Below are 13,626 nucleotides of genomic sequence, written 5' to 3' on the forward strand. Positions count from 1 at the left end.
TGGACTCTTCTCTCTGTTGAGGTCAGGGAAGTGCTTTTGCTCCCTTAAGGCCAACACAGAGAGAACGAGGAGGAGTTTCTTCCCTTAGGCCATTCGGGCTCTTAATCAGGACAATAATAATAAGAAAAAGAAGAACAACTTTATTCATCATACGTACACTTGTGAAATTCCTCTCTGCATTTAACCCATGTGAAGCAGTGAACACACACATGCACACACAGGTGTGAGCAATGAGCACACACACACGGCAGTGAGCAGCCATGCTTATAGCGCCCAGGGAGCAGTTGGGGGTCAGGTGCCTTGCTCAAGGGCACCTCAGCCTAAGGCCGCCCTATGTTAACTTAACTGCATGTCTTTGAACTGTGGGGGAAACCAGAGCACCTAGAGGAAACCCATGCAAACATGGGGAGAACATGCAAATTCCACACAGAAAGGCCCCCATAGGTCACTGGGCTCGAACCCAGAACCTTCTTGCTGTGAGGCGACAGTGCTAACCACTGTTAACTAACCAGTGTTCCAATAAGTGCATAAACAAGCTCCAGTTAGTTCAAAATGCAGCAGCAAGAGTCCTTACTAGAACTAGAAAATATGACCACATCACCCCTGTCTTATCCACACTGCATTGACTCCCAATCAAATTTCGTATTGATTATAAAGTACTACTATTGACCTTTAAAGCACTGAATGGTCTCGCACCACAGTACCTGAGTGAACTTCTGTTCATCTATGACCCACCACGCCTACTTAGATCAAAAGGTGCAGGCTATCTGCTGGTACAGTGGTGCTTGAAAGTTTGTGAACCCTTTAGAATTTTTTATATTTCTGCATAAATATGACCTAAAAGATCATCAGATTTTCACACAAGTTCTAAAAGTAGATAAAGAGAACCCAGTTAAATAATTGAGACAAAAATATTATACTTGGTCAGTTATTTATTGAGAAAAAAGATTCCAATATTACATGTCTGTGAGTGGCAAAAGTATGTGAACCTTTGCTTTCAGTATCTGGTGTGGAAAAATGTAACCCTTGTGCAGCAATAACTGCAACTAAACATTTCTGGTAACTGTTGATCAGTCCTGCACACCGGCTTGGAGGAATTTTAGCCCATTCCTCCGTACAGAACAGCTTCAACTCTGGGACATTGGTGGGTTTCCTCACATGAACTGCTCGCTTCAGGTCCTTCCACAACATTTCGATTGGATTAAGGTCAGGACTTTGACTTGGCCATTCCAAAACATTAACTTTATTCTTCTTTAACCATTCTTTGGTAGAACGACTTGTGTGCTTAGGGTCGTTGTCTTGCTGCATGACCCATCTTCTCTTGAGATTCAGTTCATGGACAGATGTCCTGACATTTTCCTTCAGAATTCGCTGGTATAATTCAGAATTCATTGTTCCATCAATGATGGCAAGGTGTCCTGGCCCAGATGCAGCAAAACAGGCCCAAACCATGATACTACCACCACCATGTTTCATAGATGGGATAGGGTTCTTATGCTGGAATGCAGTGTTTTCTTTTTTCCAAACATAATGCTTCTCATTTAAACCAAAAAGTTCTATTTTGGTCTCATCCGTCCACAAAACATTTTTCCAATAGCCTTCTGGCTTGTCCATGTGATCTTTAGCAAACTGCAGACAAGCAGCAATGTTCTTTTTGGAGAGCAGTGGCTTTCTCTTTGCAACCCTGCCATGCACACCATTGTTGTTCAGTGTTCTCCTGATGGTGGACTCATGAGCATTAACATTAGCCAATGTGAGAGAGGCCTTCAGTTGCTTAGAAGTTACCCTGGGGTCCTTTGTGACCTTGCCAACTATTACATGCCTTGCTCTTGGAGTGATCTTTGTTGGTCGACCACTCCTGCGGAGGGTAACAATTGTCTTGAATTTCCTCCATTTGTACACAATCTGTCTGACTGTGGATTGGTGGAGTCCAAACCCTTTAGAGATGGTTTTGTAACCTTTTCCAGCCTGATGAGCATCAACAACGCTTTTTCTGAGGTCCTTAGAAATTTCCTTTGTTCGTGCCATGATACACTTCCACAAACATGTGTTGTGAAGATCAGACTTTGATAGATCCCTGTTCTTTAAATAAAACAGGGTGCCCACTCACACCTGATTGTCATCCCGTAGATTGAAATCACCTGACTCTAATTTCATCCTCAAATTAACTGCTAATCCTAGAGGTTCACATACTTTTGCCACTCACAGATATGTAATATTGGATCCTTTTCCTCAATAAATAAATGACCAAGTATAATATTTTTGTCTCATTTGTTTAACTGGGTTCTCTTTATCTACTTTTAGGACTTGTGTGAAAATCTAATGATGCTTTAGGTCATATTTATGCAGAAATATAGAAAATTCTAAAGGGTTCACAAACTTTCAAGCACCACTGTACCTCGTATAGTGAAGGCTACATCAGGGGGGTCTTTTCTTACAAAGCCCCACAGTTATGGAACAGCCTTCCAAGTAGTGTTCGGGAATCAGACACAGTCCCAGTGTTTAAGTCTAGGCTGAAAACATCTGTTTAGTCAAGCCTTTTGTTAATGGTGTTTATGAGGTAAAGGTGTAGATCTGGAGGGTCCTCAGACATAGAGTGTTTTGGTAAACTGGGATGTATGGATGCTGTCAGTCCCCACTCACTTGCTCACTCGAGTTTGTTGACGGTGTAGTGGCTGGCTGCTTTATGTCCTGGGGCTCCCTCATGCCTGTGTTACCTTTTGGCTCTCCTCTTTCAGTTATGCTGTCATAGTTAGTTGCTGGAGTCCCTGCTTGTACTCAGTGCAAGATGTATACTGTTCCTACTTATTCAGGTGACACTGGGCATACCTAACAACCTGTGTTTTCTCTCTCTTCCCCCCCCCCCAAATCTGTCCCTCTTCTGCTCCTCAGACCTGCCTGATTCATCCTGGTGCCCTGTGTCTGGTTGGAGTCTCATCGCCTTGCTCCTGTGGAGGGCGGCCCCATGTGGACCGGTGGGGGTTATGCCTGGAGGACGCTCTGGACTCTTGCAGTGGTGCTTTTGTGGCTGGGGACTGCAGTTGACTTGCTGACTTTAGGACTGCAGTTGACTTACTGACTTTGGGATTACGGTTGTCGTGAACAGTTTTGCGCTCAGGTTTCCGTCGGTGGGGGGTTTATAGCATCAACGAAGCTGATTTTATGTTAGGACTGTTAATGTTATAGTCATGTTGTCTGTTGTTGCCCGGATGGGGATGGGTTCCCTTTTGAGTCTGGTTCCTCTCGAGGTTTCTTCCTCATGTCGTCTGAGGGAGTTTTTCCTTGCCACCATCGCCACAGGCGTGCTCATTGTGGATAGATTAGGGATAAAATTAGCTCATATTTTAAGTCGTTCAAATTCTGTAAAGCTGCTTTGCAACAATGTTTATTGTTAAAAGCGCAGTACAAATAAACTTGACTTATTGTTCATAATAAGAATGAACAATAACAGACAATAACTAGGTCTCATCACCACTTCACCCCCATTTCTTACACCTCTTTATGCAGTTCCATCTTACTAAAGTGCACTATATACATTTCCACTATATACATTTCCAAATACATTTCCATTTATACATTTCTATTGCACCTCTTCATGCAACTTCATGACAGTGCAATACATATTTAAGTTTTCATTTGTTACAGTACAATATATATATTTAATTTTTTTCTTTAGTGCAATGTATATTTATACATATCTATCTACATATAGTGTATATTCTGCAATATATATTGTAGAGCCGTATATATTTATACATATTCTGTACATTGTGCATATTCTACAGAGCATTCTATCACCACATTTTTTATTATATTTATTATATTCTATTTTATTCCCTTGCTTTTTACTACTCCCCCCCCCCCACACACTATCTTCACTACTTAAAGAGCATTGCAATAAGCATTTCACTGCATGTCGTACTATGTATGATTTGTGTATGTGACAAATAAATTTGAATTTGATTTGAATTATTTAAAAATCCTAATGCAGACATATGTGCAATGCGTGTGTGCTCGTGCGAGGCTTCATGCTTATATACACCATATGGATTGCTCTGCTTTTTGGAGTAAGGAGATGGTGTCTATTACTTTAATGGGATTACTTTAATATCCCACTGACACTGCTCAGCACTTTTTAGAGTAATATAAATGTAAAATGCATTTTTAAATAATGCACAATAAATCTTCTTTATAATTATCATTATATAACCATAATATTGGCAATAGGCACACAGAAAGCCTTGGAGATCATAATAATTCATGATAATTTGTGTCTAGTGTGTGTAAATAAGAGACTGGGATAGATTTAATTCTTGGTTTTCAACTTTACAAAACTTTGTGTTTTATTAACTCTCATCTCACTCTGACAATTTCCGTTCCATTCTGCCCGCTTTCTGCCCTCCACCCCTCTCCCTTGTGCCCCCTCATGTTAGCTGGAACCTTCAGAGTGAGCTCTAAAACCAGCTAGCATAGAAGGCTGTACTCAGGGCTCAGCTTTTGGCCTTGGAGGCTTTCTTTCAATCACTCTGTCCATCTCAGCCTCGCCTTTTCTCTCAGCACTGTGCCCGGTCAGGTCAGGTTTCCATTAACTGTGGCTGTCGTTGCTGAGCTTAGCACACTGTGGCACTTCACTCTATTAGATCTCACATCAAATCCTTTTTTCCCCCTCACTGAAAGCCTGTGAAAACTGCCACTCATAGCTCGATTCTGCCCTACTAATGAAGCCTTTCAACACAGTGTGTGTGTGTGGGGTGGGGGGTGGGGGGGGGGGGAGTGGAGAAGGGAGAGAGAGGATGAGGAGGGAGGGTGAGGGAGGGAACAAAAAGAGAAAAAGAGATTGTGTTTGATCAGGTGTGCAACAATCATGTGGATTGGATTTGAATGTCTAAAGCAGATGTGCCACAGCTGGATCTATCTTTGTCATGTATGTGTATCCAAGTCTGTTTTCCTGACTTTTGTAATTGTATCTCTGTGTGTGTGTTTGAATGTACACGCCTCGCTCTCTCAGCATGGAGCATTTTAAACACTCATGAAGAAAATTTTTACAACTTGAGTCAGAGTCATTCTAGTGAATTTTGGTGTGGATGACCTCACCACTAAAAATCAACACTGTCATCTGAAACACACACACACACTAAAGGAGTAATCAATCGTGTGTGATGAGCTGCCAGCTGAGTGTCTTACGTAAGGGTTTGCGTAAACAGCAGTGTTCTGTTGCAGGCATAATTCAGTGCATGATGGGAAAGAGAGAGGCTTTTGTTGCAGAACACATGCTTACATCTGCTCTAATATTTGAGAGCTTAATCCAATTAGAGGGACAGAAAATAAAGGAACATACTTCTTATGTCATGTGTGCATGGTGCTGTGTGTCAACCAGCCTGATTGGTTGGTGTGGAGGTATGTTCAATTGTGTGCCCTGGAAGATGCTGGGATCTTTCTTCCTTGGATTTTTATCAAGGCTTTCAGAGCACAATTGCTCCAAACACACCTTAAGTATAAACACTACAATTTCAAACAATAAGTTCAGGAAATAGTTCATCCAGGCTGGAGATGTGCTCATTGTCTCTGTTTTTGAAAGTGTGATCTATTAAAATGTTTATACATAGCATGTTGCACAAAGTTATAAACAGCATAAAAAGACATGGATTTTCATATGACCCTTATGTACACAGTCGTGTATTCTCATATGAACCCTGGATACATTTGCAAGCATCTGTGCACATTCTTGTGTGTGAGTGAGTGAGAGTGCACGAGAGTGTGTGAAAGAGAGTGTGTGTATGCGAGTGTGTGTGTATGGGGGGGCCCTGTAAAGCTGCAGGCTTTGCCTCAGACTACATTTCCGCTCCATATTGAGCTCTTACACACAGCATACAATCCATAATCCAACACCCTATCCGAGCAGTATATACAGCAACCACATTCTGTTTTTATAAACTGATTAATAATAATACTGGGGATACTACTGTCACCACCAAGAAGTGTTTTTCCCTGTAAGAGCATGTCCCAACATTTTATTCCTCTTATCCTGCAGCAGTTTATCAGCAGGTCCAGTTGTTTTTAATGAACAAGTGACACATTATCCATTTAAAGCTGTGGAACATCCATGAAAAAATTCCTCTTATCACTTGTGTTGTAGTAGTTGTAACAATCGTGCCCTCATCAGTCTCTTAATTTCAAGGCAGAGAAAAAATTAAGAAGACAAGACAAAAAAAACCCAGACCATACCATGTTGTGATGCAGACACAGCCCAAAGGCATTTGTGAGAATCCTTCCATAAAGCGTCACTATCAAAGTTATACACACACACTAATATATATATACACACACACATTATATAATATATGTGTGTGTGTATACACACACACACACACACACAGTGGGGCAAAAAAGTATTTAGTCAGTCACCAATTGTGCAAGTCCTCCCACTTAAAAAGATGAGAGAGGCCTGTAATTTTCATCATAGGTATACCTCAACTATGAGAGACAAAATGAGAAAAAAATCCAGAAAATCACATTGTCTGTCTGATTTTTAAAGAATTTATTTGCAAATTATGGTGGAAAATAAGTATTTGGCCAATAACAAAAGTTCATTTCAATACTTTGTTATATACCCTTTGTTGGCAATGACAGAGGTCTAACATTTTCTGTAAGTCTTCACAAGGTTTTCACACACTGTTGCTGGTATTTTGGCCCATTCCTCCATGCAGATCTCCTTTAGAGCAGTGATCTTTTGGGGCTGTCGCTGGGCAACACGGACTTTCAACTCCCTCCAAAGATTTTCTATGGGGTTGAGATCTGGAGACTGGCTAGGCCACTCCAGGACCTTGAAATGCTTGTTATGAAGCCACTCCTTTGTTGCCTGGGCGGTGTGTTTGGGATCATTGTCATGCTGAAAGACCCAGCCACATTTCATCTTCAATGCCCTTGCTGATGGAAGGAGGTTTTCACTCAAAATCTCACGATACATGGCCCCATTCATTCTTTCCTTTACACGGATCAGTCGTCCTGGTCCCTTTGCAGAAAAACAGCCCCAAAGCATGATGTTTCCACCCCCATGCTTCACTTTAGGTATGGTGTTCTTTGGATGCAACTCAGCATTCTTTCTCCTCCAAACACGACAAGTTGAGTTTTTACCAAAAAGTTCTATTTTGGTTTCATCTGACCATATGACATTCTCCCAGTCCTCTTCTGGATCATCCAAATGCTCTCTAGCAAACTTCAGATGGGTCTGGACATGTACTGGCTTAAGCAGGGGGACACGTCTGGCACTGCAGGATTTGAGTCCCTGGCGGCGTAGTATGTTACTGATGGTAGCCTTTGTTACTTTGGTCCCAGCTCTCTGCAGGTCATTCACTAGGTCCCCCCATGTGGTTCTGGAATTTTTGCTCACCATTCTTGTGATCATTTTGACTCCATGGGGTGAGATCTTGCATGGAGCCCCAGATCAAGGGAGATTATCAGTGGTCTTCCATTTTCTAATAATTGCTCCCACAGTTGATTTCTTCACACCAAGCTGCTTACCTATTGCAGATTCAGTCTTACCAGCCTGGTGCAGGTCTACAATTTTGTTTCTGGTGTCCTTTGACAGCTCTTTGGTCTTGGCCATAGTGAAGTTTGGAGTGTGACTGTTTGAGGTTGTGGACAGGTGTCTTTTATACTGATAACGAGTTCAAACAGGTGCCATTAATACAGGTAAAGAGTGGAGGACAGAGGAGCCTCTTAGAGAAGTTGTTACAGGTCTGTGAGAGCCAGAAATCTTGCTTGTTTGTAGGTGACCAAATACTTATTTTACCGAGGAATTTACCAATTAATTCATTAAAAATCCTACAATGTGATTTCCTGGATTCTTTCCCCCCATTCTGTCTCTCATAGTTGAAGTGTACCTATGATGAAAATTACAGGCCTTTCTCATCTTTTTAAGTGGGAGAACTTGCACAATTGGTGGCTGACTAAATACTTTTTTGCCCCACTGTATGGTAGAGAAGGATGCGGAAGACCGGGAGCAATGGAGACAAAAGATCCGCTGTGGCAACCCCTAATAGGGAGCAGCCAAAAGAAGAAGAGTATCTCCATCCTTGACTCTTGTATGCTGCATAAATGGGAATTAAAAATATATATTTTTGAGAGTTAAAATCAACTGCAGAGCCAGAAATCTTGCTTGTTTGTAGGTGACCAAATACTTATTATATTACCGAGGAATTTACCAATTAATTCATTAAAAATCCTACAATGTGATTTCCTGGATTCTTTCCCCCCATTCTGTCTCTCATAGTTGAAGTGCACCTATGATGAAAATTACAGGCGCCTCTCATCATCTCTCATTTTTTGCCCCACTGTGTGTGTGTGTATATGTGTGTGTGTGTGTGTGTGTGTGTGTGTGTGTGTGTATATATATATATATATATATATATATATATATATATATATATATATATATATATGAGTGATTCCACGCTTATGGGTACTGAAATGGGGACATGAACTTATTCACCTAAAACCATTTCTTTTTTTACCATCAGGTCACAAAACATGTAATCTTTAATGAATGATATGTTAAAAGATAACTTTAATTTTCTGAGATGTAATGAAAACATATTTATATGCCAAAGTCAAGCCTATGAGTTCCAAAATGATGTCTGTTACATTACTTCTGTTACGATTGTCCATCTCGCGTCTGTTACAAATTAATTACAATGTAGCTATATACCATGTTAATCTTATTGAAAGAATGTGTATGTTTATTCTACTACACATGTTTATTAATTATATTTGCTAAAACATCACCTTCCTATGTTTCAAAAAGTAATTCTACATTGTTAAAATTGAGAATATATATGTCCACAACACTTCTGTTACGTTCTGACTTTGGCATATAAATATGTTTTTATTACATCTCAGAAAATTAAAGTTATATTTTAACATATCATTCATTAAAGATTACATGTTTTGTGACCTGATGGTAAAAAAAAGAAATGGTTTTAGGTGAATTTTTAAAAATAAGTTCATGTCCCCATTTCAGTACCCATAAGCGTGGAATCACTCATATATAATATACACACACACACACACACACACACACACACACACACACACACGTGTGTATACACAGTTGTGGTCAGAATTTTACGTACAGTGACATGAATGTCGTCTTGGATATGAATGTCATGGCAATATTTGGGCTTTCATTGATTTCTCTGAACTGTTCTTTTTCTGTGGCAGAATGATTGTACAGCATACAGCTTTAAAAAAAAAAACTACTAGAATTCAGTGCACAATTTTCTTTGGGTTTTCTGAAGTCCACACAGGGTCAAAAGTATACATACAGGGTTAAAAATTTACATACAGCACACCTAATATTTGGGTAAAATGTCTCTTCACAAGATTCATCTTAACCAAACGTTTTTGTTTACCATGAACAAGTTTCTGGCAGAATTCTGATTGGATATTTCATGACTTTTCATGGTAGAATTGGTAGGGTTCAATTAAATTAGTTTTTTTTTTCTTGGCATGGACTCTACTTATAAGCATGGTCCATATATTTTCAATAGGGTTGAAGTCACGGCTTGTTTTAAGCTTAATGTTAGCCTGCTTTATTTTCCACAACCAGCTCTAATCAGTGTTTGGGTTCATTGCCCTGTTGTGACTCCCAATCATGTTCAAGTTTCCAATGGTTTGAGGTTATGCTGAAGAATTCTGAGGTAGTCCTCCTTCATTATTCCATCCACTTTGTGCAATTAACCAGTTCCACTGGTAGTAAAACAGCCCCAGAGTATGATGCTGCTACCACCACTACCAGCTGGTACAGTGTCCCTCTGAACATGGTGGTCATTGTGGCCAAACAATTCAATCTTTGTCTCATGTGACCAGACAGCTTTCCTCCAGAAGGCTTTTTCTTTGTCCATGTGGTCAGTTGCAAACTTTTGTTAAGCTTGAAGGTGTCAATTTTGGAGCACGGGATTATTTCTTGGATAGCAGCCTCTTAGTCCATGGTGATATAAAACTCACTGAACTGTAGACAGTGATCCATCAGCTTCCAGTTCATGACAGGGCTGTGCTGTGTTGGTTCCTGGGTTGTTCCTGACCATCCGAACCAAGTTCTTTTCAGCTGAGGGTGACAGTTTGGACTTTCTTGAAGCAAAGTGGCTTGGCAAAGTGACTACACCTCCCAGTAACTGACATACAATTGTTTGAGCTGATCTTGGGATCTGCAGTTGTTTAGAAATGGCTCTAAGAGACATTCCTGAGTTGTGTACATCTGCGATCCTCTTTCTCAGATCTGCATTGAGCTCCTTGGACTTTCCCATTTTACTGTGTGTTGGTTAATCCAATAAACAAACCCTTTTTATGAAGGCACAGAGAAGCTACCAGCTGTAGTCAATCAAAATCACTAACAGGAAGTTAAGAGGCCTTGGCCTTGGCAAGATAGGAAACATTTTGGAAGTCTCAGCACCTCTGAATTAATAATCTGAGTGTATGTAAATTTTTCACCCTATCTGTATAATTATGACCCTGTGTTGATTTCAGAAAACCCAAAATAAATTAAAATTGCTGCACCAAATTCATTTTTTCTATTAAAGAAATATGTTGTAGAATCATTTCGCCACAGAAAACGAACAGTTCAGAGAAATCATTGAAAGCCCAATATTGCCATGACATTCATATGCAAGATGACATTCATGTCACTGTATGTAAAGTTCTGACCACAACTCTATATATAATATATATCTCACTGGAAAAATTGAGAGACCACTTCAATTTTTTCTTACAGTATTATTGTTGGTGTCTTTGTTGCATCTCTGATTAATGCCCTCCTTGCCCGGTCTGTGAGTTTTGGTGGGCGGACTTCTCGTTAGTTTTGTAGTGGTGCCATATTCTTTCCATTTTGCTATAATGGATTTAATGGTGCTCCCTGGGATATTCAAAGTTTGGGATTTTTTTATAACCCAACCCTGATCTATACTTCTTCACAACTTTGTCTCGGACCTGTTTGGAGTGTTCCTTGGTTTTCATGTTGCTTGCTTAGTCGTGTAGCAGAGTCAGGGTCCTTCCAGAACAGGTTGATTTATCCAGACATCATGTGACAGATCATGTGACACTTTGATTGCACACAGTTGGATCTTAAATCAACTAATTATGTGACTTATGAAGTGAATTGGTTGGACCAGCTCTTATTTAGGGGTTTCATACGAAAGGGGGTGAATACCTATGCACACTACAGATTTCTGTTTTTTCATCTTTATTGTTTGTGTCACAATAAAAAAAAAAAACAATGTGCACCTTTAAAGTGGTAGGCATGTGTAACTCAAATGGTGCTAACCCCCCAAAAATCCATTTTAATTCCAGCTTGTAATGCAACAAAACAGGAAAAACACCAATTGGGATAAATACTTTTGCAAGGCATTGTAAATCAGCATCTCTATGTATAGCAGCCATTTTATTCCAGTGACTGTGCTGGAATTCCAAAACAAACAAACACTTTATTTTACTTAAAGGAGATATGCAGAGCCTTTATTTTTAAATAAATTTCTGAGTGGATAGTATGTCCATCCTTGACTCTTGTATGCTGCATAAATGGGAATTTAAAAAAATATATATTTTTGAGAGTTAAAATCGACTGCAAAGTTGGCATTCGAGCTGCCCCACTGAGCTAGCCATGCCTGAGTGCATGACATCACAGCAGGAACCGGTTTTAAGGCCAAGGCCTTTTACAGCTATAGACCAAAGTCATATAAATAAAAATTTATGGTGAAAGTAAGAAATGCAATTCCCGACTTGCTCAACTAAGACTGATTTGGCTTCATTGATTGTGGGTTGACTCTCATTAAAACAAGATAGGTGTTATAACTTATGCAACATGCATGTACATGCATGCATTTTCACTGATAAAACATAAAAGGCTCATTAAATAATCAGATGAACTGAGACAATCACATTCTGAAGCAAATTAAATAATCTTATCCCAGTAACTTAAATACACAATGCAAGTTACATGTACTAATCTAAATGCAGGTAAACAATGAGTGTTGTTTTTTTATCCAAATGAGAGTCAGAGCTTACCAGTCTGTGTTCTTGCTTCTTGAAGGACGATTGTTTTTGAAACAATCTGACTTTCAGTTGTTTGTTCAGTTCTCTGTTCATTCACTTCTTCCACATAAGGGCGAGATGGCGGCAATATCCAGTTTAGAAATAAGATGGCTGCTCCACTCATTCACGTCTTCATACTGTGTAGTCCACCATTACCGCTGGGCTCAGGCAATTACTAAAACCTGGGACGGAACGAGATGCCACTGGTTTTAGCAACAACTGCAGGGAGGTCACTGCCCGATCGATACAGTATGTCCCGTCCCGTTCCGTCCTGGGTTTTAGCAACAACCCTCGGCTCACTCCGGGAGGACTGGTGCAACTGAACTCACTTTCCTTTTAAAATAAATAAATAAAATACTTTCCTTTTCTTGTAGTTTTCTTTAATTGTTGGTACTGCACCCTCTTGCAATATGGGCTTATAGCCAGCACTCCTCAACAGATCAGAGATTTCGTATAAGTCTTCAGTAAAATGTGCAGAGCAGAGGAGAGACCACTTCGTAGCCACCCAAAGTGCCCGTGAGCAACTCGCAAAATGCGTCCAAATCTTTGCAGTTTGAACACTCTTGGACCATGAATACAATGTAAATCCAGCTTCTGTCATGTTGCTGCACCGGCCAAAAACACATCTATGTGGCATGGTGATAAATTAGCTTAAAATGGAGGATCGGAGTTGCAGTCAGCTCTGTGTTTTAGTATAGCGGAAATGGTGATGAGACCGATAGACTTCCTGCTGTGACGTTACGGATGTCAAGGTCATTCACTCAGACCGCTACCCATATGAATCACTTTAATCATAAAAATTACGATATTAGATTTATTGTTAACGCTTAAAACTATTCCTATGCCATTCTTGAGATCTCAAGGCATTTATAAACGAAAGTGAGGCCATGGCTTTGCGTACATGCTTTAAAGAGCTACTGATTAGGTGATCACTTGAACCAAATCTTATTTAACAAGGAAAAGTATAAACACTACTGCTGTGGTCATCACTATACTCTTGCAATAGCACCAGTTTGGATGGCAAAAACAGTGCTAGTAGTACCTTAAATGTATTTGAAATACAAAATGGTCTATTCATTATGTCAAAAGAGTTAAAAATAAAAGTTTTGAGCGAGGAAAAAAAAGAAGGGTTCAATTCTGGCTTTACTAGCAGAGGGATACCGTAATTGTCAGGTTGCTTCCATCCTCAAAATTTCAAAGAGGGCTGTTCATAAGAACAAGGTCAAGCAGCAGACATTGGGGATAACAAAGAATGGCAGAGGGTAAAAACAACTCTTCACTGACTGGGATGATCATCAAGTCCTTCAAATGTCACTCAACAACCTTAGGATGACATCAAGTGACCTACAAAATGAATGGCAGCTGGGGTTAAGTGCACAGTAAGAATGGTTCAAAACAAGCTCCTCTGGGTGGGCCTGAAGTCATCCAAAGCTAGAAAAAAAGCCCTTCATAAATGAAAAACAAAGAAGAGCCAGGCTGAGGTTTGCTAAAAACCATAAGGATTGGCCCCTAGAGGAATGGAGTAAGGTTATCTTATCTGAT

At 40.0% G+C, this 13,626-nt stretch overlaps 1 protein-coding gene across 1 annotated transcript in view; it reads left to right on the top strand.

The window, feature by feature from the left end:
* pacrg (PARK2 co-regulated) overlaps positions 1-13,626 on the top strand; it is a 659,472-nt gene that overhangs the window by 203,936 nt on the left and 441,910 nt on the right. The gene's annotated exons all lie outside the window — the stretch shown is intronic.

Source organism: Neoarius graeffei, chromosome 11 (genome assembly GCF_027579695.1).
Source record: "Neoarius graeffei isolate fNeoGra1 chromosome 11, fNeoGra1.pri, whole genome shotgun sequence".
In the NCBI taxonomy this organism is placed as follows: domain Eukaryota; kingdom Metazoa; phylum Chordata; class Actinopteri; order Siluriformes; family Ariidae; genus Neoarius; species Neoarius graeffei.